The sequence below is a fragment of the Tamandua tetradactyla genome, chromosome 12 (assembly GCF_023851605.1).
Source record: "Tamandua tetradactyla isolate mTamTet1 chromosome 12, mTamTet1.pri, whole genome shotgun sequence".
Lineage (NCBI taxonomy): Eukaryota > Metazoa > Chordata > Mammalia > Pilosa > Myrmecophagidae > Tamandua > Tamandua tetradactyla.
The window spans coordinates 12,583,314-12,610,326 of NC_135338.1; the positions used below are offsets into that span (position 1 = coordinate 12,583,314).

The window sequence follows — 27,013 nt, forward strand, 5'->3', positions numbered from 1 at the left end:
GGCAGGGTGTGGGTGGGTTCTTGTGCTGGGTGGAGTCTGGGGAGGACAGAATGCAGATGTGAGTGTGTAGGGGTGTGTCAGCAGTGTGTGATGTTAGATGGGCTGGGTCCCTGATACAGGTGTGCAAGTGCGGGGGGTGGGGGTGGAGGGTCGAGGCAGGGTTGCACACGTGTGCAAGGTAGGGGCTATGTCACACAAGTGTGAATATGAGCACCTGCCAGGAGTGGGAGCAGGGTGCTTGTGCTGGGAGTGGGGCAAGGGCGTGCACGTGTGCGGGGCAGGGGGTGGGGACAGAGGTCAAGAGATTGGTGCATGAATGCGAGGGTGTCTGGTGGGGGGGTAGAATGTGACTGTGTGCATGCACGGGTGTGGTGGCCAGGGCCCTGGTGTGCTTGTGCTCAGAGTTCAGGAGCAGCAAGTCGGGGTTGTGTGGGCTGCTGCTGGGAATAGGTGTGGCCCAGATGTGCAGGTCAGTGCTGGCTTGGGGGCATGAGCATGTGCACACATGGTTCTAGGGTCCTGATGCTGACAGCTCTGGCCAAAGGGAAAAGGGTACAATCTAAATAGTGGATGCTGCTGTCATTTGGCAGTGAGGCTCTTTAAGTGGCAGATAGTTAAAATTAGGATGACAGCTCTTTCCAGTTTGCCTGGAAGAGTGCTGGCTTATATTTATTGTCCCAGGATAATTATTACTAACACCCCCTTTCATGCTCAAAATGGTCCTAATTTGGGTAAGAAATTGTGTGGTCACCCTAGCTGATTCCCTTTACTTGGCTCTTTAGCCAATTGTTCAGAGACTCTCACCCTGAGAACCATTTGCAGTTCTATTTGGGGTGGTTACTTGCAATTCCTTCTACACCTCCTGGGAATCCAGAGTCTACCTCCAGTTTCTTGGTGCTTCATCCATCAGTGCCTCTAGATGCTTTTATTGAAAAGTACCCAAGACTAACCTTGTGCTGGTTTCCTCTCACGTGTAGTCTAACTGTGGCCCATGAGAAATGCTCATGCTTACATTGTTTCCAACAAACTCTAGGAGTGCAGACTAATTCCAAGGGAGCTCTCTCCATCCCACTCCTACAGGCTGTTCAACACCCTCAGCATGAGTTACTCGTTCCCTGTGATTCCCAGAGATAAGGAATACACTTAAAGTTCTTTAAATGTGTCTACAGATGCCCATCCTCACAAGAGCAGAGGTGAAGGAAGTAGAATCCCCGAATGCTCTCCCTTTGGGGAAGGAAACTCAGCACACAATAACTGCTCTCCAAAGAAATATCTTCCTAAACACCCTCTTTAATACCATAATTCCTTCATAATTCTCAATGTGAATGAGAATTGTGAAACTCATACTTGACCATTTCTTTTCTACAGGCAGCATAGGGAGGCCTGTCTCATAAACTCTGAATCTATCATACTGACACATTAAAACTATCATTTTAACAGCCTATTATTTACAGTACAGGTTTCATGTAAAAAAAAAAAAAGGAATACTTATTTTAAAGTGGGATCATCCTATCCATACTTCTTTGTGATCTACTTTTAACAATTAATAACATTTTCCAAACAAATATTATACAAATTAATATATACCTCTTCACATCTTTGCTTTTCCCTGTCTTCTAAAACATTTGTTTGGGTAATCCAATCAGTTCAAAAGTTATATGAGACTTTTCTGAGACCTGATGAGGACACACAGGAGAATTACAGGTAGGTTTGTATCTGTGCTCCGAGTCACACAGAGGATGTCTCAAAAAAAAACAGCATTAGCGTCCCATTACGAGATTGTTGCGGTGGTGGTTGTTATTTTCCTTATCTCCTAGATGATCCACTGTCTCTGCTCTGATACCCCAACTGTTGCTTATTTCTCTGCTGAAATATTTATGGATGAGAGAGAGGAGTGGTTTGGGTAGAGAAAGAGGACAGTAGAAAACAAAACAATAGCTTTTTTTTTGCTGTTAAGTTACTTTTTTTCCACATTCATTATTTTCATTAATTTTTCTGGCAGCCAATTTACATATCTTCCCACCCCTTCCTTTAAGTTAGTGTAACAATTTTTCATAATGAACTGCCTAAAGAGAAGCTTTGCTCAAGAATGGAATACAATAGAAGAAAAAATGACTGCTACTTTCAAACACCCAACAATTCACCAATTATATTCAAAGAAAAACAGGCAAACAACGTTTGCACACTCTGTGCGTGGTGTTTCCTGGTGGCTGGCTTTCCTCCCCAGCATGCAGTTTGCAGAGCGGTGGGCAGTCACAGTTTATCGTGCTAGATCCTGGAGGTTTCCTCAGCTTCACATGATTAGAAGGCTAGGGTAGAAGATCTGAAGTCTTGAAATCCAACATCATCATGGCTCTGTCAATGCCAAATTTGTGACAGTCTTGCTTGTCATAAGTGGACCCTTGGGTGGTGCTCTTTGGGTGTGGCATCTCTGTGGCATTGCAGCCCTTGACTGTGGCCCTCTTGTCCATGTTGTGAAGTGTTCCACGGCCGACATGCTGCGCTGGACGCCCCATTCCGGAAGCTCATGCAGCCACGATCATCATAGCTAAAGAGCACTGGGCAGCTGTCATGGCTAGCAGTGACGACGCTGTACTCGGAGCTAAACCATATCCTTAAGAGTGGAGCAAGAGCTCCATTTTCAGAGTTGAAACGTGCACACTTTTGGGGGCATCAACAACAACAGGGTGCTCTAGTGACTGAGCCAGACAAGATGGCTCCCACTTGCAAAGAAGCTGACTCTGTGGACGGAGCCACCATCACCAAACTCTGAAATTAGTGGGCCAAAAGGCATCTTGCGGCCACACAGCATCTATTTCTTTAATGTAGGCAGGAAACACTCTGCATTTGAAGTGACAAGATCCTGCTGCCAACAAAACCTGTTGATAGGTCAGTCCAAGCTGAGGGCTATGGAACGGATAGGCTTTTCAAGTAACAACAGAAATGAGTTGTGCTCCACTTCCCACAGCAAAAGTGTTCTCTAGCAGGGACCAGTTCACAAAAGTGTCTACATGAATACCCCTCAGCAACACCAGGCCTGGCGTCCAGATGCCATCTTTCTGACTCTAGATGTAGGCATTGCGATCTGCCCCACAAGTGGCAATGTGGTCACTTCGGGGAGCCCCGTCAGTAGCTGTGATGTGTCCACTGGCTCCTTGAGCTCATGAGGGCTTGCCCACTGGTTTCCATTCTTCATATAGATGGTGATTTCATGATTATTGGGCTAAGAGCCATCTGGGTACGATCCCTGCTCCAGGGCATGACATATGATTGGCTCCGGCAAAAACCAATGCAGAGACATTATTCTCAGGGTTTTTAAAGGGTAGAAAGTTGGGGTCAGGACAGTCTGGAAGATTCCAGAGCGGAGAATTCACAGACTCTTGTCCATTGACATGAACCAGATTATTTGATAGTTTTACTTCAGAATAAAACCACACCTGTTTCTATTAAGAAGAAAATTGACACTCGATGAACAAAATCTTGAGCTAATAAACCACCTGGTGGAAATTTTTATTATTTTCTTCCTGAATTATTCTCCTTCATTGCAACCATGCCCTGTGTGGACACTGGATTTTTAAAAGAAATGCATATCAGATTTCATATTCTAAAACCAAGTTAGGTATGCTTTGGAAATTTCAAAATAAAGACTTAAAACTGATGCCAAATCAACCATAGACAAGAAATGTATTTAGTTACATTAGATCATCTTGCCCACTCCACCCTCTCTTGCACACATCCCAAATATCACATATAGTCTGTTTCCTCACTCTCATATTTCCTAGCAACCATTTGCCTCAAAATCATGCTTAAAAGCCACCCTCCATGTCAGAAAGTCCAGCTTTTGGGGGTCATTTTATTGGCTTATTTTATGGTACCAATTATATATGCCACTCAGGAATGACTTGTAGCGTTTTCTTTCCCTGGGATCATTAAGGTCTGAAATAAAAGTTGTATAATCTTACCTTTCTTGCTAACTTTCCATCTTCCCAATTCCCCTCATGAGACTTCTGTCTCACATCCTGTGTTCCTTTCTAAAACCAGATTTACCCCGTCTTCGGAGGCTCTCTAAAGGCCTCTCTGTCAAGCTAGCTTTGCTTATGAACAGATGTGTATGAGTTGGTGAATTGTCCAGTTATGAATCAACCCAGTGTTTTCACCAATGGCTAATCTGATCTACCTCCAGTCATCGCCTCCGTGTTGTCTTGGTGTAAGGACTGGGACGAGCTGTGAAGTGGCCAGCGTCCAACTTATAAGACAACCTAAGTAAATGGGTTCTCCTTGACTATCTGAGAAGAGCTCCAAGCCAACGCAACCCCATTCTACTGGTTTCTTTCTTTCCAGGGTGTCCCTAGCTTAAAACGTACTACTATTGATTAGCCAGAAGTATTTTCCTATCCAATATGCCGGTGAACTATGTTTAGCCTGAATTTCTCAGATGGCTTTTTTTTTTCCAGTATCTTAATTTTGTTTGATCTTTATCCAAAGTAGTTCAGGAACTGTGAGTATGGAAAATAATGAATGGGCTTTTAACATGAGCTTTTAACAAAGGCTTGTGCTGTTGTTGTGTTTTAAAATGTAAAATTTTGCAAATCAGTGTCTTTACTTCTTTAATAAACGAACAAACAAACAAAAAGTGAAGCTGTAGTTAATGACCAGTTGTCTTTCTTTATATAAAATTCTGATGTTTTTAAAAAATGAATCCTTGTAAAGCTAGTTCCTCAGGATACTCTTAGATACTATATTGAAAATTGGTTCTGGGGTCACGTAAGTCTGGAAAACCACTTTTTAAATAAAATTATACTGGTTTTTAAAACCGTCACAAAAATAGTAATATTTATTGGATTGTGGTGTGGTATGTGTGAGTGATACTGAAGAAAATAGGCAGCAGTGCTCAAACTCTGTAACTTTTTCCCCCAAAGAGCATTCTGTGGGATTGTTATACCATGGCACATGCTTTGGGAAGCACTGTCTTTCCTTGTACTTATGAGACCCAAAAATATGAGAATAAATATGCCCACGTAAGTGAGAATCACCACACCTTAAAAAAGAGCAATTGTGAGAGTACTTGGTATTACTTTTTTTACATCGTATATCCTTTTTCTAATAATTCAAATTCCAAGATCTTTATCAGCTCTCTTCCCTCTATGAGTCTGTGTGTGCATTGGAAGGCTTCCTTTTAACACACAGACAGGTAAACAATCTCGTTTCCCAGGGCTGGGCTTTTTGCTCCTCTAAGTGGAATTGAACCACACCGGACCTCTCAGTGGCTCTTAAGCAGGTGCCAGCACTAATGCCACCCAGGCTTCAGCCCTCATGCCCTGGAAATTCTGATTCTGTAGATCTGGGGTATGCTCCGGGTATTTATACTTTACGGAACAGCCATGTGTTTCTTATGTGAGCTCCCAGTTGTCCACATATTTGACGAGTTAAGTTAAATTGGTTGAGTACTCTGAACCTAGTGAGAGATGCCATTTGCATTTTTTGATGTTGTCACTGTCTATGAAAATGCAAGACAAGGGAATTTAGAAATAGGCATATCCTTTTAGAGACTTTTTGAGGAGGGCTTTTCAGATCTTAATATATTACTTTCTCCCCCTCTCAATGTTTCCTTGCCCCTTTCTGGGTCAGCCTGCCACTATTTACTTCCCTGCGTGTATGCATATGTGTTTGCACGCGTGCACGTGTGTGCCTTTGCCTCTGTGTGACTCTACCTCCTGCAGCCCGCATGCATGTGGTGTCTCCATCAGCTCAGCTGGGCTCCTCTCAGCTTCCTGCAGTTTACACAGGTGTCTGGCTCTCTAGGCCAGTGTGGTCTGTTTCCTTCAATCCTCACAGGCTCCTTTGGCATGCATCGCCTCCTCCAGCCCATGCATTCTGTCTGTCTTTCCTCTATCCCACAAGGACAGGAATGCCAAAGGCTTGGCCAGACAGATGCTTGGAGTCCTGATAATGGGGATGCCCACAGGGAGAAACCTCCCCAGAGAAGTCCATGCCACTTCCTACTATAGGGACAGATGGAAGTGTTTGCACTATTTTCAAAAGGCGTCTTGTCATCCAACCCCATCTCCCCTTCCTCATCTCTCCCCCTGCCTCTTTTCATGCTTTCCTCATTTCCAAACAACTTCCTCTTTCCAAATTCCATTGCATTTGGATTTTTCTCTCCCATCTTGAAAAAAAAAAAATCTATGCCTCTCTTTCTTTTAATTCATGTTTTTCCTGGAGGATGGAGATGTTCAAACCATTCAACTATAAATGGGATGGACTTTAGGATGTGAAATTTACATTTGGAAATTTTGGATTATAATTTGATTTATTCCTTTGTTATTCTCCATGAAGAGTAAAGATGCAGCCAGATTTAAAGAGGTTCTTTCTCACCCAGTACATTATTTGTATACAAATAATATAAATCTCAGCATGGTCTTCTGCAAGAATTTACTCTTGAAAAGGCACAAACATGAATGTTCTGTCTGGAACATTGAATTTCACATTATTTCACATAATTGAATATCCAGGGAGGACGGGGCAGAAAAAAAAAACTCCAAAAATATTTCCAGAGGAGAGACTGCAGGAACTCCAAGAAGATATTTATTTGAGGGGTTTGCTAAATAAGATGACCTGTCACATGGGGCAAGGGCTGAAGGAGGTGAATGGATACTAGGGGTTTGAGCTCTGTTTGCCTTGCACGTACATGCTGGCCACTCAGACAGATTTGGCAAAAGTGAAATTTCATCTGCACCTATCATTCTGCCCTCTGTTATCTCTGCATGTCCAAATTCTGCCTATTCCTCAAAGCACAATGTAAGTGTGACATCTTTCTCAACACTTTCCTGATACCAACCCATCACTCACCTCTTACTGTACCCTAAGTTTGCCTGTTTTGCAGCACTTAACCAGTGTCTATCTCTATGTCACCTTAATAAATGGAGGTACCTTACTTCTTCTACAAGACCATGTTATAGGAAACTTTGGGGGCAGACTCAATGTCAGGTGCAACTGATATGGTATGTTATATTCATAAAGTGTCTAATATGGCATGCTATTATACATAACAGGACTCTGCTGTCTCCTGTTGAAGAAACTTGGATAAACTTAATGGGCATGTTTGAGTGGCTTTGGAATCCTTGTGAAGTTCTTGGTTTAGAAACAATTGGGAATTCCAGATCAGAGAAAAGCAAAATATGATGAGAGCAGGTAAAATGTTACCACATCAATGCTAACATTTTCACGGAAGCTTGAAGAGTTTAGGGGAGGAAGGTCTCTGTGCTGGTTTGAAAGGAAGTATGCCCCCTAAGAAAAGCCATGTTTTAATATAAGTCCCATTTCTTAAAGGTAGAATCATCCTTATTCAATACTGTATATTTGAAACTGTAATGAGATCATCTCCCTGGTTGATGTGATTTAGTTAAGAATGGTTGTTAAACTGGATTAGGGGATGACATGTCTCCACCCATTTGAGTGGGTCTTGATTGGTTTACTGGAGTCCTATAAAAGAGGAAACATTTTGGAGAATGAGAGACTCAGAGAGAGCAGAGAATGCTGCAACACTACAAAGCAGAGAGTCCACCAGCCAGCGACCTTTGGAGATGAAGAAGGAAGATGCCTCCCGGGGAGCTTCATGAAATAGGAAGCCAGGAGAGAAAGCTAGCAGATGACGCCGTGTTCGCCATGTGCACTTCCAGCTGAGAGAGAAGCCCTGACTGTGCTCGCCATGTGCCTTCTCACTTGAAAGAGAAACCCTGAACTTCATCGGCCTTCTTGAACCAAGGTATCTTTCCGTAGATGCCTTTGATTGGACATTTCTTTAGACTTGTTTTAATCGGGACATTTTCTAGGCCTTAGAACTGTAAACTTGTAACTTATTAAATTCCCCTTGTTAAAAGCCATTCCGTTTCTGGTATATTGCATTCCAGCAGCTAGCAAACTAGAACAGTCTCTCAATGGGAATGTTAAATATCTAAAAAGAGACTATAAGGAACATGGCTCTATCATGACAGCCCATGTCATGGTCAGGTTCACGTGTCAACTTGGCCAACTGGTGATACCTGTTTGTCTGGTGGGGCAAGTGCTGGTCTGTCTGTTGTGATGAGGACATTTCATAGAATTAAATCATGATCATGTCAGCTACATCCACAGCTGTACATTTGTAATCAGCCAAAGAGGAGTGTCTTCTGCAATGAGTAATGCTTAATCTGATTACTGGAAGCCTTTTAAGGAGGATTCAGAAGAGACAGGTCTTCCTGCTTCGGCTGGCGAGCTTCTCCTGTGGAGTTCGTCCAGACCCTCCATTGGAATCGTCGTCTTCACAGCCTGCTCAGGGGATTTTGGACTCTGCGTTCCTGTGGTGGTGTGAGACACTTTTATAAATTTTATATTTGCGAGTGTTCCCTGTTAATTTTGTTTCTCTAGAGAACCCTAACTAATACAGTCCATTTAAAGGAAATGTTAAGACTTGCCACCATTTTAAGTAAATTCTCTCCTTTTCCTTTGTACTGTGGACTATTTTTTTTTTCCTCCGAAACTTTGATAATGGGTGTTTATTAAATCTGGGTTAAATAACTGCATTTTAGACATTTTTTTCTATGTAAAGTCTTCACCTTTGTAGTTTGGTAGCAGGGTCATTTAGTTGTCAAAGTTACAGTTTCATGGAGCTTGAACTTTTAGTTAAATAATATCTTCAAGGTTGCACAACATTGCTTCTTGCCAATTCTGCAATTTAATGTTCCACTTTCCTCACTTGATTTTATTTGCTTATTTTATAAACCTTCTTTTGTGTGTGCTCATGTTTGAAGGGCAGCTCAAGGAGGGTTTCCTAATTCTGCCAGGATGCTGGCAAGCTTTCTCTTAGGTCCACAGTCCCTCAAAGACTCCTCCACTTTCGGGTATTCTGTTGGGCACCGTTCATGTCTTCGAGTGTTGCAAAAACCATATTCCTAATGATTGAAGATAATGTTTGTTTAAACGCTTACCTCTTTCGCTGACTGAAACAGTATTGAGGGTGGTTCTCTGATACCTGCTTGTGCTTTGGAGGTTTTACCTAGATAACTTTGTTGTCACCATGAATTATTTCCAGAACCTACTTTTCAACTTCCATGAACATGTTCAGTGTGTCAATTTCTAGAAAGAACCTTTTCATGCCAAATGTTTACAAGCTTTCCACCACCACTTATCTGAAAGCAGTTGTACCCAGGTAGAGAGTTTTTGAAGAGCTAAACCTTTTGAAGAGGACAAATCGCTGGAATTTGAAAAGGTTAGAGTAGGTCACACATTTGGTTTTACCCTCTGAAGCCCAGCAGGGTGAAGAGGGTCAGAAGTTTGGCTGTTCTGTAGCTGAGAACAGTGATTCCTGACACTCACCCCAGATGTACTGAATCAGAATTTCTGGAAGTGGGCCTGGCAATCTGGGTTTTAAAAGTCCTCCAGGTGGCTCGGATGCAAACTGGAGAACCCCTGGTGTAGAAGATAGCAACTGCTATTGCAGATTTTGGAGTTTCCATGTGCAGAACTTGCAGGGAACCTTTTCCTGGACCTCGAAAGTCTGTCCCTTGGTTCCAGGCCACCTATCTGTGGTTTTATGAGAGGCTAATTCCACTTTGCTGGAGTTGGAAAGGTTAGGAGTTTACATTCCAGAGCATAGCAGTGGAAAATGCCACTCCTCACTTTTGAGAAAATGGAGTGAGAGGAAAACACTATTATAAAGATGGATTTGACTTCAAAGGCCTCCTGAAGGGCTCTCGGGGATTCCCAGGGGCCTTTGGACCGCAGGTTGAATGCTGTAGTTCTCTAGAAAGATCTATCTGTCTCCAGTTGCATTAGCCAGTTGTTTTAGGCAGAATCATTTAAGCAGCTAGTCTTGCTGTATTTTCTAATTGTTTCATGTATATTAGTCTTATTTTTATTGTAAGCTTCAAGAACATTTATTCATTGAAATAGATTGGATTTTACCTGATGATATTTGTACAGCTTAGCAGTTAACTTCACTTCTTAGTACCAGAATACCTGTTAATGTTTTAAATTTTGTTTGTGAAGTTGTGGGTTTATGCAACAATCATGCATAAACCACAGGATACCCTGTAACTACTCTACCACCAACACATCCAGTGGTGTGAAATATTTGTTACAATTGATGATTACATTTAAAAAAATTTTTTAATTTTATTTTTTCAAATACCAAAAAACACCTAACAAACGCAAACATTCCTATTTTGATCATTCCATTCTACATATATAATCATGATGATTACATTTTGTTTTGTAATTCTATTTTTTTTAACAGCAGTTACATTTGTGACAATTGATGAAAGATGATGAAATTAGTACTATAATTATTATCCATAGTTTACATAGGGGTATCTTTGCCCACATTCCCAACCTATTATTATTATTTTTTTCATGCATATTACTTTATTACTCATCTACCTACACCCTGGATAAAGGGGTGTCAGTCATGAGACTTTTTTTTCTTTTTATTCTTTTTTAAATTTAATTTCCTACTCATTGATTTTTTTTTAATTTCTTTTTTTCAGTCACAAGGCTTTTACAATCACATGCAGAACACCTGGTTTTGAATTGACCACTAATTGGCTATGTGAACTTGAACACGTTGTTATTCTCTCTTTGTTTGGTTTACATGTCTATAAAATATGGAAAATAAAATACTTCTCTCACAGGATTCTTGTGAACGTGGAATAAGATATCGTGAGATAATGCTTTTAAAGTGCGTAGAACAATCCCTGCACGTGGAAGAACTCAGCTGCTATTTGTTGAACTGCAGGTATTTGTTGAACAAACTCTAAATAAATATTGCTCATTTTATTAATTATTCTTTATAAATGTATTATTTAACATTGACTGCACTACAAAAGGCATCTTTGGAATACCAATTTTATATCTTCTATGTAACCATCCACTATTAATTTTTTTCGGGGTATGACCTCATACGTGTCTTTTCAAAGTGTTTGCTCAAATTTCCTCCCATTTGATTTTTAGCTTTGTTTCAATTTTTTTTTTTAGTTCAGATTGACTCTTTTTTTTTTTTAAGAAAGTTGAAATCCTATTAAACTTGCTTCAGTTAGTTATTATATACTTTTCTAAGTGTTTCACCTCTGGGTTTTGGAATGTGTGTATTATGTGTTTTCCAGGTAAAAACATCAACCGTCAGAGAAATGTGTGCAACCGTCTTACACTCCCAGCACTTATGCTCTCTTCTGAGTGCCCAAATTAAGTAAACACATTGAGATATTATGACAACTTCCTCTGAGTTATTGCTTTCTTATATTAATAATCATCTTTTGGGGATCGTTATCCACCTTTTTCACAAAGCACCCATTTTGGTGATGGTTTAGGTATGAAGTTTGCCTTAAAAATGTTCCAGGCTGTGTCTTCACTTTAAAAATTAAAATTAGCTAACAGACTGTCATGAGACCTTTCCCTCTTCTCCAACTGTTCTCACTCCCTCCACACCTGACATTAGGCACATGTGTCTGAGCACGACCCTCAGTTTCTTCTATGACTCATTGTTAATCATCATAAGGAATAGCTCCATCAGTTCATAAATTTGAAGTAAACTCAATATTCCACCCAGTGTGTCAAATGATCATCAGCAAGGTGCTCAGGTTGACTCATAAGCTCCAAGCTCCCATTATTTGGAGGAGATTTGGGGTATATTGACAAACAAATTCACACATTCTAGGTTTATTCAAACAAGGCCTTCTGATTTCTCCAGAATATTTAAGTTCGACCTCCTGCAGGCATCTAGTTCACAAACTAAATATTCATAAAATCTGGGTTTTTTAAAGTTAAAGCAGCCTATTGACATCTTATGTTATACTGAGAGAGGGAATCAGGAAGAATCCTGCTCACTGTAAAGCAAATATTCCCTTCTAAGAATCTAATGTCCATCAGTAGCCCTTAACTGAAGATGGCTGTAAACATGAAAAAATTCACCAGAGTGGTGTGGTTAAGACACAGCAGTAGAAATCATTTCTAAAACATATAGCATCTTTGCTCTGTGAGGCAGAAATATTTCCTTAGGCATTTCATGACTATTTTTGCATGTTTATTTTTTTTCCAGAGAACTTCAGGACATTTAAAACATTTTTTTTCTATGGTAAATTAAAAAAAGTTGTGATTTTATCATAATTGCACATCTCTACATTTGCTCAACTTTCCGTCTTGGATCTCACTAAGAGCTTTTCATACAGGTTGTTTTTGCCCTTGTGATGGGATTTTTACATAATCTTTTTGCTGGTTTCTTCGGTAACATTTTAAATTTGTTTCTCTAATCTCTGAAATCAAAACACACATTTTATTGACCATATTAAGCCGTGATTCAATTTAAATCTGGCAAAAGTTCAATTTTCTTTCCCCTTAAAATGTCCTATATGTCCATGGAAATAAAAGTGTAGAAGTTCAAATAGCAACAATGTTCTATCATCCTCAAGTCTTTTTCCAGACAGATTTACTTATTTATTTATTTTTATGGTGAATTTTCTTGAAGTATAATTTACATACAATAAGAGTCACCAATTTTAGGTGTACGATCTGATCAGTTTTGATCAATATATAGTCATACATCTGCCTGTACCATCAGGATGTAAAAAGTTCCCATCACCCCCAAAAGCTCCCCTGTGTCCATTTGCAATTGATCAACTCCCTACACCTGTCCCTGGCTACCGCTGAATAACTTTCTTGAACTATAGTTTTTTGTCGTTGTTGTTCTTCGATTTCATATACTAATAGGAATTATTTAGTATTAAGTCTTATGTGTATGTAGTCTTTTTTTGTGTCTGGCTTCTTTGCTTCAGCCTAAGGATTTTGAGATTCATCCATGCTGCTATGTGTATCAGTAGATCACTTATTTTTATCTCTAAGTAGTATTCTAAGGTATGGATGTACCGCAATTTATTTATCCATTCACCAGTCATGGACACTTAGGTTGTTTCCAGTTTGGGGGTGTTATGAACACAGCTGCAACGAATATTCTTGTGCAAGTCACTTTGTGATCATATTTTCATTTATCTTGGACAAACATCTTGGCGTGGGAATTTTGTGTCACATGACAAGTGTATGTTTAATTTTATAAGAAATAGCCAAACTTTTTTTTCCAAAGTCGCTTACCAGTTGGCATGCCCAGTAGAAATGTATGAGAATTTCAATTGTTCCACATCTTTCTAATACTTGGTATGCTCATTGTAATTGTATACATTCTAGTATATGCAGCAGTGTCTCATGAATTTAATTTATGTCCCCCTAATGACTTGATGATGTTGAATGTCTTTTCATGTGATTATTTGCCAATGTACAACTTCTTTGGTGAAGTCTTTATTCACATTTTTGGTACATTTTTATTAGGTTATCTTATTGAATTGTAGGAGTTATTTCTATTTTTCGATACAAGTTTCATACCAGACATGTATTTTGCAAATATTTTCTCTTAGTGTATGGCTTGTCTTTTCATTTTCTTTGTATTGTCTTTCAAAGAATAGAAGACTTCAATTTTGGTGAAGTTTATAAATTTTTTTTTCTTTTCTGCAAAGTGCTTTTGGTGTCATTACTAAGAAATCTTTGCCTGACCCAAGGTCACTTGGATTTTTTTTTAGAAGTTGTTAAGTTGTACAGTTTTAACTGTTACCTTTTGGTCTGTGGTCTATTTAAAGTCAAATTTTGCATATGATGGTAAAAGTTGAAGTTCTTTTTGCATATAGTTGCCCAATTATTTCAGCACTATTTATGAAAAGACTATTCTTTGCCCATTGAATAGCTTGGCACAAATTGTAGAACATTTATCAACTGTCAATTAACTTTATACACGAGCACCTGTATTTGCACACTTTTCTGTTTCATGTATGTATATATTTATCCATATGCCAATATCACATTTTGATTACTATCATTTGATTGTTGTCTTGAAATCAGGTACTTTAAGTCTTCCAACTTTGTTCATGATACTTTTGACTATTCTAGTTGTTTTTTATTTCCATATATAAATTTTAGAATTGGCATATCAATTTCTATAAGAACTGGAATTGTATTCAATCTAAAGTTCAAATTGGTAAGTACTGACATATTATGACTTTCCATTTATTCAAGTCATGTCTTGGCAATGTTTATAGTTTTGAGTGTACAGCTGTTGCACATCTTTGCAATATTTAATCCATAGATTGGATGGCACATTTAATCCCTAAGAATTTATAGTTTATGGTCTTGTAAGTGGTATTTTAAATATTTTTAATGTCTGTTGCTAGCACATAGAAATACAATCGACTTTTGAATATTGCCCTTGTATCCTGAGACCTTGCTAAACTCACTTATTAATTCTGGTGCTCTTTCTGGAAATTCCTTGGGATTTTCTCCTTACATGATTTATGAATAAAGAGAGGTTTACCTTTTTCTTTCTAGTACTTATGACTTTCTCTTTTTTTCCCCTTGCACTATTGCACTGACTGGGACCTCTAGTAATGTTGTATACAACTGGCCTAAAAGAACAGCCTTGCCTTCTCAAACTTAGGGGGAAAATGTTCAATCTTTCACCATTAAGTCTGAGGCTATCTGTTGGATTTTCATAGATGCCCTTTAGGAGGTTAAGGAATTCCCTTCTATTTCTAGTTTATTTTATCATGAATATACATGGCATTTTGTTCAAAATTTCGTCTGTATCTATTATGATGAGCAAATAGTTTTTCTTTTTGGTCTGTTAATAGGATGAATTACATTGACTTAATTGTTTTAAAGGTTAAACCAACTTTGGTTTTTCTGTGATAAAATTTGTATGTATTATCCAGTTTTTATGAGGGTGGATTTAATTTGCTAATATCTATTGAGGATTTTTGATCTATGATTATGACGGAAACTCACAGGGCTCTTTTCCTCTATGATCTTTGCCTGGTTTTGTATACAGTAATTCTGTCCTCATAAAATGAGTCGGGCTGGATTTTATCATCTTTTATTTTCTGGAAGAGTTTGTATCATGTTGGTAGTATTTTTTCCTTATAGGTCTCATAAATTCACTAATGAAGCTACTTAAGACTGTAGTTTTCTTTGTGGAAAACTTTTAAAATACACAGTCAATTCCTCTAATAACTTGAGTGAGCTTTGGTAGTTTGCGTCTTGCCAGGGATTTGCCCATTTCAATTAAGTTTTTGTATTTATTGGCACAAATTTGTTCTTAATATTCCTTTATTATATTATTTTAATGTCTGTAGATGCTCTAATTACATTTGCTCTTTCATTCCTGATATCTACTTTTTTGTCTTTTCCATTTTTTTTTCTTCATCAGTCTGGCTAGAGGTATATCAAATTTATTGATCTTTACAAAGAACCATATTTTAGTTTCTTTAGAGTTGATTTACTCTGTGGTATTCTAGTTCTTGATTTCTGATCTCATTAAAAAATTCTTTTATTGAGAAATATCCACACACATGCAATTCAATCATATTATACACTCAGTGGCTCACAATATCATCACAGAGTTGTGTATTCTTCACCATGATCATTTTGAGGACATTTGCATTACTCCAGAAAAAGAAATAAAGAGAAAAAAAGACTCATACATCCCATACCCCTTACCCTTTCCTCTCACTGACCTCCAGTATTTCAATCTACCCAATTTTTACTCTTTATCTCTCCCTATTATTTATTTACTTTTTATCCTTTTTTTTATTCATTTGTCATACCTTGAATAAAAGGAGCATCATACACAAGGTTTTCACAATCCTACAGTCACATTGTAAAAGCTATAGTTATACAAAAAAACAAAACAAAACAAAAGAAAAGAAAAGCTATAGTTATACAGTCCTCTTCAAGAATCAAGGCTATTGGAGGAACACCATTCAACAATTTAAGGTACTTCTCTCTACCCACTCCAATACACCATAAACTAAAAAGAGATATCTGTATAATGCATAAGAATAATCTCCAGGATAACCTCCTGTGTTAGTTCACAAGCTGCTGGAATGTGATATACCAGAACTGGATTGGCTTTTAAATGGGGGAATTTAATAAGTTACAAGTTTACAGTTCTAAGCCTATAAAATTGTCAAAACTGGGGCATCTATGGAAAGATACCTTAATTCCAGGAAAGTTGATGGATCAGGAACACCTCTGTCTGCTGGAAAGTCATGTGGGTGGCATCTGCTGCTCTCTTGCTCCTGGGCTCTGTTGTTTTCAGTCTCTGTTCCTGTGGGGGTTCCTCACTTTGCTTCTCCGGGGCTGGCTTTCATCTCTTGGCTTCCCTTGGCTCTCTCTAGTTCTGGCTTGCATAACATCTCGTGGTGACATCTGCTGGGCTCCAGGCATCTCCAAACATCTATGTCTCTGTTCTCTTAGTCAGCTCTGAACTCTCTCCAAAATGTTTCCTCTTTTAAAGGACTCAAGTAAACTAATCAAGACCCACCTTGAAGGAGCAGAGTCATATCTTCATTTTATCAAAAGGTCACACCCACAATTGGACTGTGGAGATAATCTAGTCAAAAGTTCCCATGCTACAATCTTGAATCAGGATTGAAAGAAATGGCAGCCTCCACAACATTGAATCAGGATTAAAACATGGCTTTTCTGGGGTACATAATATTTTCAAACTGGCACACTCTCCAACTCTATTTGAAATCTCGCAGTTACTGAGACTCTATTTTGTCTCATTTCTCTCTTCCCCCTTTTGGTCAAGAAGGTTTTCTCTTTCTGGTGATGCTGGGTCTCAGCTCATTCCTTGGAGTCAGGTTCCCTGTTGCCAGGGAGATTTATACCCCTTGGAGTCATGTCCCATGTAGAGGAGAGGGCAGAGAGTTCACCTGCGAAATTGGCTTGGAGAGTGAAGCTACATCTGAGCAACAAAAGAGGCTCTCCCGTGGTGACTCTTAGGCATAATTATAAGTAGGCTTAGCCTCTCTTCTGCAGGAATAAGCTTCACAGGGGCAGGCCCCAAGATTGAGGGCTCATCCTACTGAATTTGTTATCCCCACTGCTTATGAGAATATCAAGAATTCTCCAGATGGGGAAGTTGAATATTTCCTCCTCTCTCCCCCGTTCCCTAAGGGAACATTGCAAATACTTTTTTATTCTATGCCCAAATTACTCTGGGATATATTGGGGCATCACTCTAACCTGTACAAACCAACAAAATCTCGTGTCCTATTCAAGATTCTGTGTAATCATGGTGTTCAAGTAAACTGAAATACCAAATAATGTGCTACCCAAAATATAAATTTTGGACCCAATAAAACTCTTTCCCTTTGATCTCACACAGAGATTGAAGTTTGAAAACACAGGCTATATCATTCTTTACCCAGTATTCTGATTTGCCTTAATCCTATTCAGATCAGCTTCATTCATATCTCTAGATGAAGTCTGATCACTTTTTCAGTTTTTTTAACAGTTGCTGAATGGGGTGATGCTGACTTTCATAGCTTCAGAGCTCTAACTCTGAGCCTCAGGTGTCACATAAATACCCGAAGTTTCAGGGAATAACCAGGTGCCTTCCCATGTGACAGAGAAACTCAGATGAAAGCTAGCTGCCTTTCCTCTGAAGAACTATAAATTTGTAACTAAATAAATCCTCTTAATAAAAGCTGATCCATCTTTACTGTGTTGCATTCTGGCAGCTTTAGCAAACTAAAGCAATGAGTTATTTAGAAATGTGTTTAATTTCCAAATATTTGGAAAATATTTTCTTTCTATGTATGTATTTCTAGTTTAATTTCTTTGCAGTCAGAGAGTATACTTTGTATGATTTCAATCCTTTTTTTATGACCCAGATGCAGTCAATCTTGGTAAGTGTTCTATATGCACTTGACAAGAATGTGTAGTTAACTCTTATTTGGTGAAGTGTTCTACCAATGTCAAATAGACAGGTTAGTTGACAGTTTTCAAGGTTTCTATATCCTCACTGATTTCCTCTCTACTTCTTCTATCAAGTATTAAGAGACACTTGTTGAAATAGCTGACTACAATTGTGGATTTATTGATTTCTCAGTTTTCTTCAATCCGTTTTTGCTCTAGGTACTTTGAAGATCTTAGGTGGTGTCTTTTGCTATTGTAACAAATTACCACTAACTTGGTGACTTAATACAACACAAATTTGTCTAGCAGTTATATACATTTGAAGTGCAACCAGGCTAAAATCAAGATGTCTGCAGGACTGCATTACTTTCTGAAGGCTTCAGGAGAGAGTCCTTTTCATTATATTTTTCCAGTTTCTGGAGGCAACCCACATTTCTTTTCTCATGGATTCCTTCCTCCATCTTCAAAGCCAGCAGTGTTGGAACTCTCCAACACTTCTTCCATCACCATGTCAAGATAATCCAGGATTCTCTCCTATCTCAAAATCTGTAAACTTGATCACATCTTCAAAGTTCCTTTTGCCATATAAAGTAACATATTCATAGATTCCAGGGATTAGGGTGGGCACATATCTGGAGGGGCATATTATTCTGTCTACCATAGGTACTATACATTTATCATTTACATTATGAAATGTCCCTCTTTATCCCTGGCAATATTTCATGCTCTGAAGTCTACTTTATCAGATATTAATATAGTGATACAGTTTTTTTAAAATTCATGTTTGCCCGGTATATCTTTTTCCACACTTTCTGTGATTTTATATTTTAAGTGGGTTTCTTGTAGGCAGTACATTTTTGGATCTTGCTTTTCCCCTAATCTGACAATCTCTGTCTTTTAATTGGTGCTTTAAATAATATCCTATTGTGTTTGTACACATAGTTAACTTACTTGAAATCAGCTGGAATACTGTGAGCCTTACAGAGTTTGTTACGTTGGGCCCAGAGAAAGCTAAGGCAAATTGAGCCCCACTCTACCTTCTGAGGATTCTGCATGGGGACGCCCCTGCATTGCAATGTCTTTCCCCTCAGGTTGGTGGAATCCAAATATTTCCATCTCTGTGTGAGTTCCAGAAACTGTTCTGCCAACTTCTTTCCAGGGTGTTTTCCTCTGTCTTACACCTGGCACATCAAGTTTCAGCCTATTCTTTGAACCTAAATAATTATTATGCTGCTGTCCCTTGATATATAAATATAGGATATCATCTGTTGGTTAAAAAGAAGTTACACTGGGCAGACCACAGTGGCTCAACAGGAAGAGTTCTCACCTGCCATGCTGGAGACCTCGGTTCAATTCCTGGTGCCTGCCCATGCGAAAAAAAACAATAACAATAAGCCACACTTCCCTGCTTCCTGTCCTGGTCTGTTTCAATGATTTTAATTTTCAGTGGTTACCTCTATTCTTCTAAAAAATCTGTTTTTTTATTTAACAACATTACATATGATCTGTTAACTCCCAGCTATAATACATAAATATTTATCTCTTTTACTCTAACCTTGTCCTCCCCTTTCCTCTCCTTATACTAGAGCTATATCACAATTTTTAAGTTCTCTATTTGTTCTTTCTTCTGTTTCTTGTTCCATCTATTATTGATGTATCTCTTAACTCCCTACTTTTTAAGATGTTGATGTTATACCCTCACCTTCCCACCGTATTCCTTCCTACATTCCACCTCCCAACTTCTCTCCATTGTACTTTTTTTTACATTGCTTGATGTAACTTCTTTCTCGAAGCTTCTAGATATTGTCTTTAATCTTGGTATTTTGAAGTTGCATAATTGCGTATGTACCTAAGTGTAGGTCTTTCTTGTTTCCTCCTACTCAGCATTGTCGAATTATTTTACCTTGATGACATGTTGTCCTTCAGTTCTGAGAAATGTATGTATATTACTTCTTTTATAATTTCTTCCTCTTTGATTTCCCATTTGTCCCTTTCTGGATTGATTTTCTGTGTTTCTAGATCAAACATCTATGTATATGATAAGATACAGTTTCCTCCCCCCCATGTTTTCTGCTTTTGAATTTTTTAGTTCTGCTTTCTGGAGATCTAGTCAACTTTAACTTTTACTGTTTTAGTTAAGTTATTTTATTTCAGCATTTACTTTTAAAATTTCCCAAAGTCTATATTTTTCTCTGGTTATTGTTTTTGGTGGGTTTTTTTTCATCTTTTTTTGGTTTTAAGAATAAAATATTTTCTTGATATTCTCTGAGGATACTGATTAAAGTTAGATTTCCCTATCATATTGTATTTATTTCTCCCTCTTGGTTTTTCTTCTTGAAGTTGCAGTTTCTCCTCAAATATTTGATGGTCCTTGGCTGTCCGTCTGGATTTATGAATGAGGCCATAGAGAATGACTGAGAGCTCTGGACCCATGCAGGGCCAGCAGGTATTATAAGCCCCCAAAATATTTGATTTGCATTATACCTTTAAACACAGTTCATAAACTTATGTTTCTTGGCTTCTAATTTGTAGTAGTAGCAATAATAAAGGCTATTGCTTTATCTTTTCTTCCATCTCCCATACTCTATCAGCTGTATCTTTAACTTTACATGTCAATGTTATGACAATTACATTTACTTTGAGGGATTTACTTATATAGGTTTGTTCTATAATTTGAACCTAATATTTATGTTATTATGAGCAGATGAACTTTGTTCACAGGGTGTGTGTCAAGTAGTGTATTAGTGTTGTATTTCTTTCTCCTTAGGTCCAAAGTTATGCCCATCTCACCAGGTAGCACATTTTCAAGCCCAAAGTTTCAGCTTTCCTTATATTCACTGAATGTTCACAGTCATCCCATATTTTAGCTTGCTTCATAATTGGACCATGACTTTCTTATACTATTGTATTTTTCCTTTATTTGCTACTTGCTATTCCTTTTTCTTTAAAGAGAAGAAATATATGGATCCTAAATTATGTAGTAATATTATTATCCAGATCCTTAGTTGTTCTGTCCTTTAGTTGAAATCTGTTCTTTCCTTCTTCTTCTTTTTTTTGGGGGGGGGGCACGGGGGTGCATGGTCCAGAAATTGAACCAGGGTCTCCCACGTGGAAAGCGAGCATTCTATCACTGAACCACTTGTGCACCCTCTTTCCTTCTTCTTAATAAATGTTGGAGAGCTGTGGAAGATTTTGCTCTGTATTTAAAAAATGGATCATCCATATCTTCCATAAAGTCTACTTTGTTTGCAAAACATCTTCTAAGTAAGGGAATCTAAAAATCGGTTTCATAGTTATCAAGAGAATCTACAGTTTTTGTATTGGTAAAATTAATTATAATAAGATCCATGAGTACATAGTTTGCATATTAATTATCCCAGGATTGGTGAGAGAATTCATATTTTAAGGAGAAAACATTCCATCAAGTGCAGTTTCCAATAACAAACATACATAGCCCTAAAAGTCATAGGTCACCATCCATTGGAGATGATTATTTGAATATCATTGAAAACTGTTTTTCCCTTTTAATAAACACACTAGATAAAAGCTAAATTTTGTGATGACAATATATAAACGAAATTATACAGGAAGTTCACCCACTTGGCTAAGGCTTTTTGTGCTTCCATGTAAAATTTTCAACCTCCCCGTTCATCTTTAAAACAAAGAATTTTGCCAACAATCTTTTTTTCCTCCGTGGTTTTACTTTAAATGCCATTTTGCTTTGCGACATACAGTTTCACCGGTAACTTTAAACAAGGCTGAATCAAAATATTTGGGGCTTATAATTTCCTGTTTATTTGGAGCCAACTGTTCTAATTTGGAATGATTGCTTCCAAGGCCTTTGTACAACAGTGATTCTGGGTTTCTTTTTATTGGTCTCTTTGGGTTCCAAGCTGTCTTTTTTTCTTGTTAACTCTCAGTTTACTGGAGAATTCCTCAAATCATCTTTCTGTTCTTATATATTTTTTATTATAACTTTATTTTCTCTCAAGTGATTTATAGTTTGTCTTGGTATAGAATTTTAGGTTGAAAGAGGGGGCATGTTTACTTGTTTTCGCTTTGCTAAGTTTTGGGTTTATTTCCCTGTGGTCAGAGAATGCAATATATAATTTCTTCTTTTAGGAATTAAGACTTTCTTTTTCAAAAATGGTTAAGATCAATTGTCTTGTAAATGTTAGTTGGGCAATTAAAAGGAAGTGCATTTTCTATTACTAGAGTTTGGTGTATATTATATAATTCAGATTGGTTACATTTCTGTTTATTGCTTCCTATTTGATCCATCAAGAAGTAATTGCCATCTTTTACTATGTTTCTGTTAATTATTTTAGTCATATCTAATTGTTTTTCCTTATGCATTCTTTAACCCAGTCATATTAATGAACATTTTTATTGAAAAATGTATTTTTTGTAAATAAAAATTACCTAATTATCCCTGTCAAAGTGTTTTGACTTGAATTTTCCTTCATCTGATACAAATTTTAAGGTCTTTTATTTTAGTTTGCAGTGGCTATTTTATATCTTTGCTCATCCAATTACTTTAAACATTTATCAAACTGTTATGGATAGTTCTCTTTAGACATATTGTACTCTAACATTATTCTGAAATGGCAGTTTAACCATTGTTGTTAAAATTCTGTTAACCTTATTTTATACTTTCTTTTACTGTCCCCTTACTTCTGTTAACCTTACTTTATATTTTCTTTTACTGTCCCCTTGATTGATTCTTTGTTGTTAATATTATGCTATGTCAACTTTATTTAATTTTTAATAATTTAAAGTTTTATTTACTATTTAAATCCAAATTCACCCAGAATTTAATTTTAACAGCCAAGAATCAAGCAAAACAGATGCTTCCTTTTATATACAATGAAGAAAATATCTACTTTTATTTTTAAACCTCCTCTGTCCCATCTCCTCTTTTTTATTGAATTTCTGCTTGGAATCATTTCATCGTGTTGATTATTGCTAAAGTATTATTTCAGTATAATATATAATTAAAATTAGTTCTATTTATAAAAATTTTCTATGCCACCAGAAATCATTTATTACTATTTTATCTATATTCTTTGATTCCTTACTTGGATTAATTTGTTGGTATATATTTAAAGGGGAAAAATGTGAATGGAATAATTTTAAATTTGTATATATCTAAAAATCTCTTTATGTTGCTAGATGCAAAATCTTGGATCATGCCCTTTTCTGCAAATATTGCCATGCCATTGTTTCCTAACATTTGATGTCATGGAAAAATTATTTTAAGGTAATTTTTTTTTCTCTCAATGCTTTTAGGATTCTTAATTTTTCTTTAAAATGTATAATTTTCACCTATGTCTAGGTTTATTTTCTTCTAGTTAAATATCTCATTCATGGTGAGATATTTTGATCTGTAAAATGAACCTTTCTCGTTTCAGTAAAAATTTTTTCTTTTGTATCTTTGATTATCAAATCTTTTCCATTTGTTTTCTTATGCATTGGTTAGATTCATAATCTTTACTTCTATTGACTTAATCTTCTTGTCCCTTCTCTTTCTGTTCATCGAGAGCTTTGTAGTTTTGCTTTCTGTATCACAGAGTCTACCTTTACAGCGTTAATTGCTTTTACTGCTTCTGTGTTAATTTTAAAGCTGAAACTAAATGTTTTTGTATATGTAGTATCATCTATTTATCATGCAGCTTTAAAAATATTTTTCAGTGCCTAAGTCCCTTCTTTTTCATTTCAGTTCTTGCCTTATCTATTATTTCACAGACTTCTGTATTCCTGAATTTCTTTGAGAATACAAAACAGATGGTATTTAATTGATTTGAGTTAGTTATAGTTTTTATTTTCAAAACTTAACTCTTCATAACCTCTCATTTTATGTTATTGTCATCATTTTAATATTCACTATTATAAGACAAAAAGCTATTCAAAATTTGATTTGCCCCCGAAAGAATATTGGTGAAGTCTTCTTGGATTCCCTCACTATTTCCTGGAATGCAGTTTGGATGCTTCTCTTACCCCATAAGTTGAGGATCTAATGTAAATTTATATTCCCAGTTAAGTGAGTCAGTAGCCTTAAGGGAATTTCAAAAGAGTCAGAATCATGAGTTGACCCAAAAGGCATAGTTTCTTCTCTGTATTCGGTGAACCTACTCTGCTAGAGACCAGCTCTTGATATCTAGATGGTCTGTTCTCCACAGGTAGAGACATTTTGGCCTTCTTTCAGATATTCATGGCTCCGAATCAGGGAGAGGTTGAGCCCTGGAGGAAACTGTCTGCCACTGAGTTTGTATTCCTGGAACTCTGCCTTTGCCCTTGGATCTCCTCATGGTGCTACTTTGGAAAAGTTACTGATTGGTGGTGTCAAAGGGCGTCCCATGGAGAGTTCTTAATCTGTCCATGGACTGGATTATTATATTATTTATTATTGAAAATCAGGAAACATAAGAAAATGAAAGACGGCTCATTTACTGTTAAGTTGGAACAATTGCTACAAACTGAAACTGTCTCAGTCAAGTGAGTTGGATGGTCAGCCTTGCTATGACATATCATTATTTTCAGCAACCACCCTTCAAATTAGGAAATTTTAGCAGAGTTCTATGAAGTTATCCACTATAACTGATATATAGCTATCAATCTAATATCAATAATAAAAGAGATAGTAATTTATCTTTGCTTACTATTATGATTGTCTATTCCACATTTCCACAAGTGGAATTCATATCTATATTTTGGTTTTGAACATTTTCCCCTCAATTTTCCAGAAAACTTATACCACTTGTCTTTAAGTTTTGAGGTTCATTGATATTCTTGGACATGAGGGAAGACAGAAACCACTGTTCCTTCCCTGCCTCCTTTCTTGCTTCTGCATCTCACCTTGGGTCTGCACAGATGCCCTTTAGTCATTTCACTGTATATCTTCATTCTCAAATAGATATTAAACTTCTTGAAAGGAAGAATATTTTTCGTAAGAATATTTACAATGTGGTGCCTCCCCCCTACCCCATGTCTCATTTTTATTGAATAGTGTACAATTCCAATAGGTGGAGATAGGTTTTTCTCAGAACAAACTTCTTGGACTTTCTTTAACTCGGTTGTCATTACATTTTAGTTTTTGATCTGATATTGCTATTATTGTTGGATTTTATTCCACATTTCATCTCAAGAAATAGATTAAATAATTAGTTTTGTTTATATTTTTTTCCTCTCTTTGACCAGATTGAAATGTGAAGTCTCCTAAGACAAATTCTAAATCTGAACAGAGTATTTCCAAGGATATAATTTTATATAAATGAGATCTCAATCTTGAAGAGTCACAAGTGAGAAGAAACATCCAATCATTCTTAGGTCATCTAGCCATCACAAGTATTACATTAACTTGGTGTTCATCTGCATTTTTCTTCCTTACCCTCTGTTTCTTAATTATATAATTATTATTTGATTGATGATTGAACCAAATTGGATTGATTGAAGTTCCTACTTAAAAAGGAAGTCTAAAGTTTTTAGCTGTTACCTAATGCAAGGAAAGATGTGGCAAATGTTATTTGTATCACCATAATGATGGAAAGTGAGATGCAGAATTTTGAAAGTCTTATCTTGGATAAATATAAACCTTGACCTTTGTAACTGATTTTAACCTGGGACAAGAGAATAATCCAGTACTCCCAGTTCAACACATCGTTTATCTAGACTCAATTCATTAAGCTTCATCTGTATTTTATTTCTGAAAAATTGATCAAAATTTTTCTGAGTTTGTGGTATTACATTTCTTTACTAGAAAAAAGAAGAGCAAAAAGAGAATAGCCACTTTCTTATAGAATAATTTTCTCAAGGACAATGCATGAATCTTAAACTTCTTTGCCTGCTTTCTATCACTTATTTATCACTTACAATTCTGTGGGCATAATCCATGCTTATTATGACTATGTCAACTTGAAGTGAATTTTAATTATTTGTTTTATCAGACTTGGGACATACTGTTGGTAAGAACTTAAAAGAGCTTCTCATCCCAAGAACTTTCTTATTTCAGGTTCTCCTGATGCCAATTTTTTTCCTTTTCACAAAAATATCAAATTTAATTTTAGGATTTCCTCTGATGAAAAGAAAAAAATCAAATTACCTGACGACTCTCAAATACATAACTTGAATTTTAGCTTTATCTTTCTAGCTCTAGTTTTCTGAAGAGATATATTGACAATGGAAAATTATTTGCAGGGCTTTGTTCAGCTAACATTTCTGCCACCAATTCCTCACTTACATCCATTATCCTGCTTTGTTTTCTCCTTGTGTGAAATGGGACCTAGTAAATTACCAATGGAGGAGCTGGGAAAATTTAATCTGCAAAGCCTGATGAGTCATTTTTTGATAGATTTTATACTATGGATATATTAGCATTGCAGTTCCATTCTAAGACTAGCATTTTATTTCCATGTTAAGAGAAAGAACAACAGTAATTTTGTCCTTTCTAGGATTTGGGACAGAGTTTCCATGTAAAAAGCAAAGCATATGGAGTTTCTCGAGCAATATTTGACATTTCCTGAGAGAGAAAAAAATGATACAGATAAGTTTGGGCAAAGCAGCATTAGCCTAAGCCTTGGATTAGATTAGTTTCTTAGACTCCTGGGGAGTAAGTTTTCCTCTTAGCCTGATGTAGTTTACACAGTTACTCAGTATATTCTCCTAAGATTCCCACCTTGAGGAAAGATCTCACATACACACAAAAAAGGGGGTAAAATAGTAGTTTGCAGATGTTGTACTGCTGTCCTTAAGTTATCTTCACAGTGTGTTTTAAAACCCTGGTATAAATCAGGATTAGGTAATTTTAGGACCATGCAAAGGTAAAAATATTGATTTAGTATTGCGTATTCCCCTGGAAAACATCAGAATTTAACTGTGAAAAGTTTCAAAATACAAGTTCAATGTTGCCTGTAGAAGGAAAGGAGCACAGGTCTTGGAATCTGAAGCTTGACTTGAAGCGTGGGATCTGTGAGATTTTAGGGCAAGGCTTGAACTTCATCAGCCTTTTTTTCTAATCTGCCAGAGGGGGTAGCAATGTCTAGCTTACATGTTGCTGTGAGGAGAAAACAAAAACAGAAATAATGTATGATAAACACACATAGACACACAGCACACTTATCACTCCCACCGCCACCTGTGGTAGGGTGGACTGCAGAGATGGGCATTTTTTACCATGTTATTACAGTATTGTAGTCTTCTTTAGGTTCAGGCCCTTCATTTCCACCTTTCTGTTGCTTTGGATTAC

The 27,013-nt window shown here is 37.0% G+C and overlaps 1 pseudogene; it reads right to left on the bottom strand.

Annotated features, from left to right (window-relative positions):
- Window positions 1-2,309: 2,309 nt before the first annotated feature.
- LOC143651308 (actin-related protein 2/3 complex subunit 1A pseudogene) lies at window positions 2,310-3,301 on the bottom strand (annotated as a pseudogene).
- Between the last annotated feature and the right edge of the window lie 23,712 nt (window positions 3,302-27,013).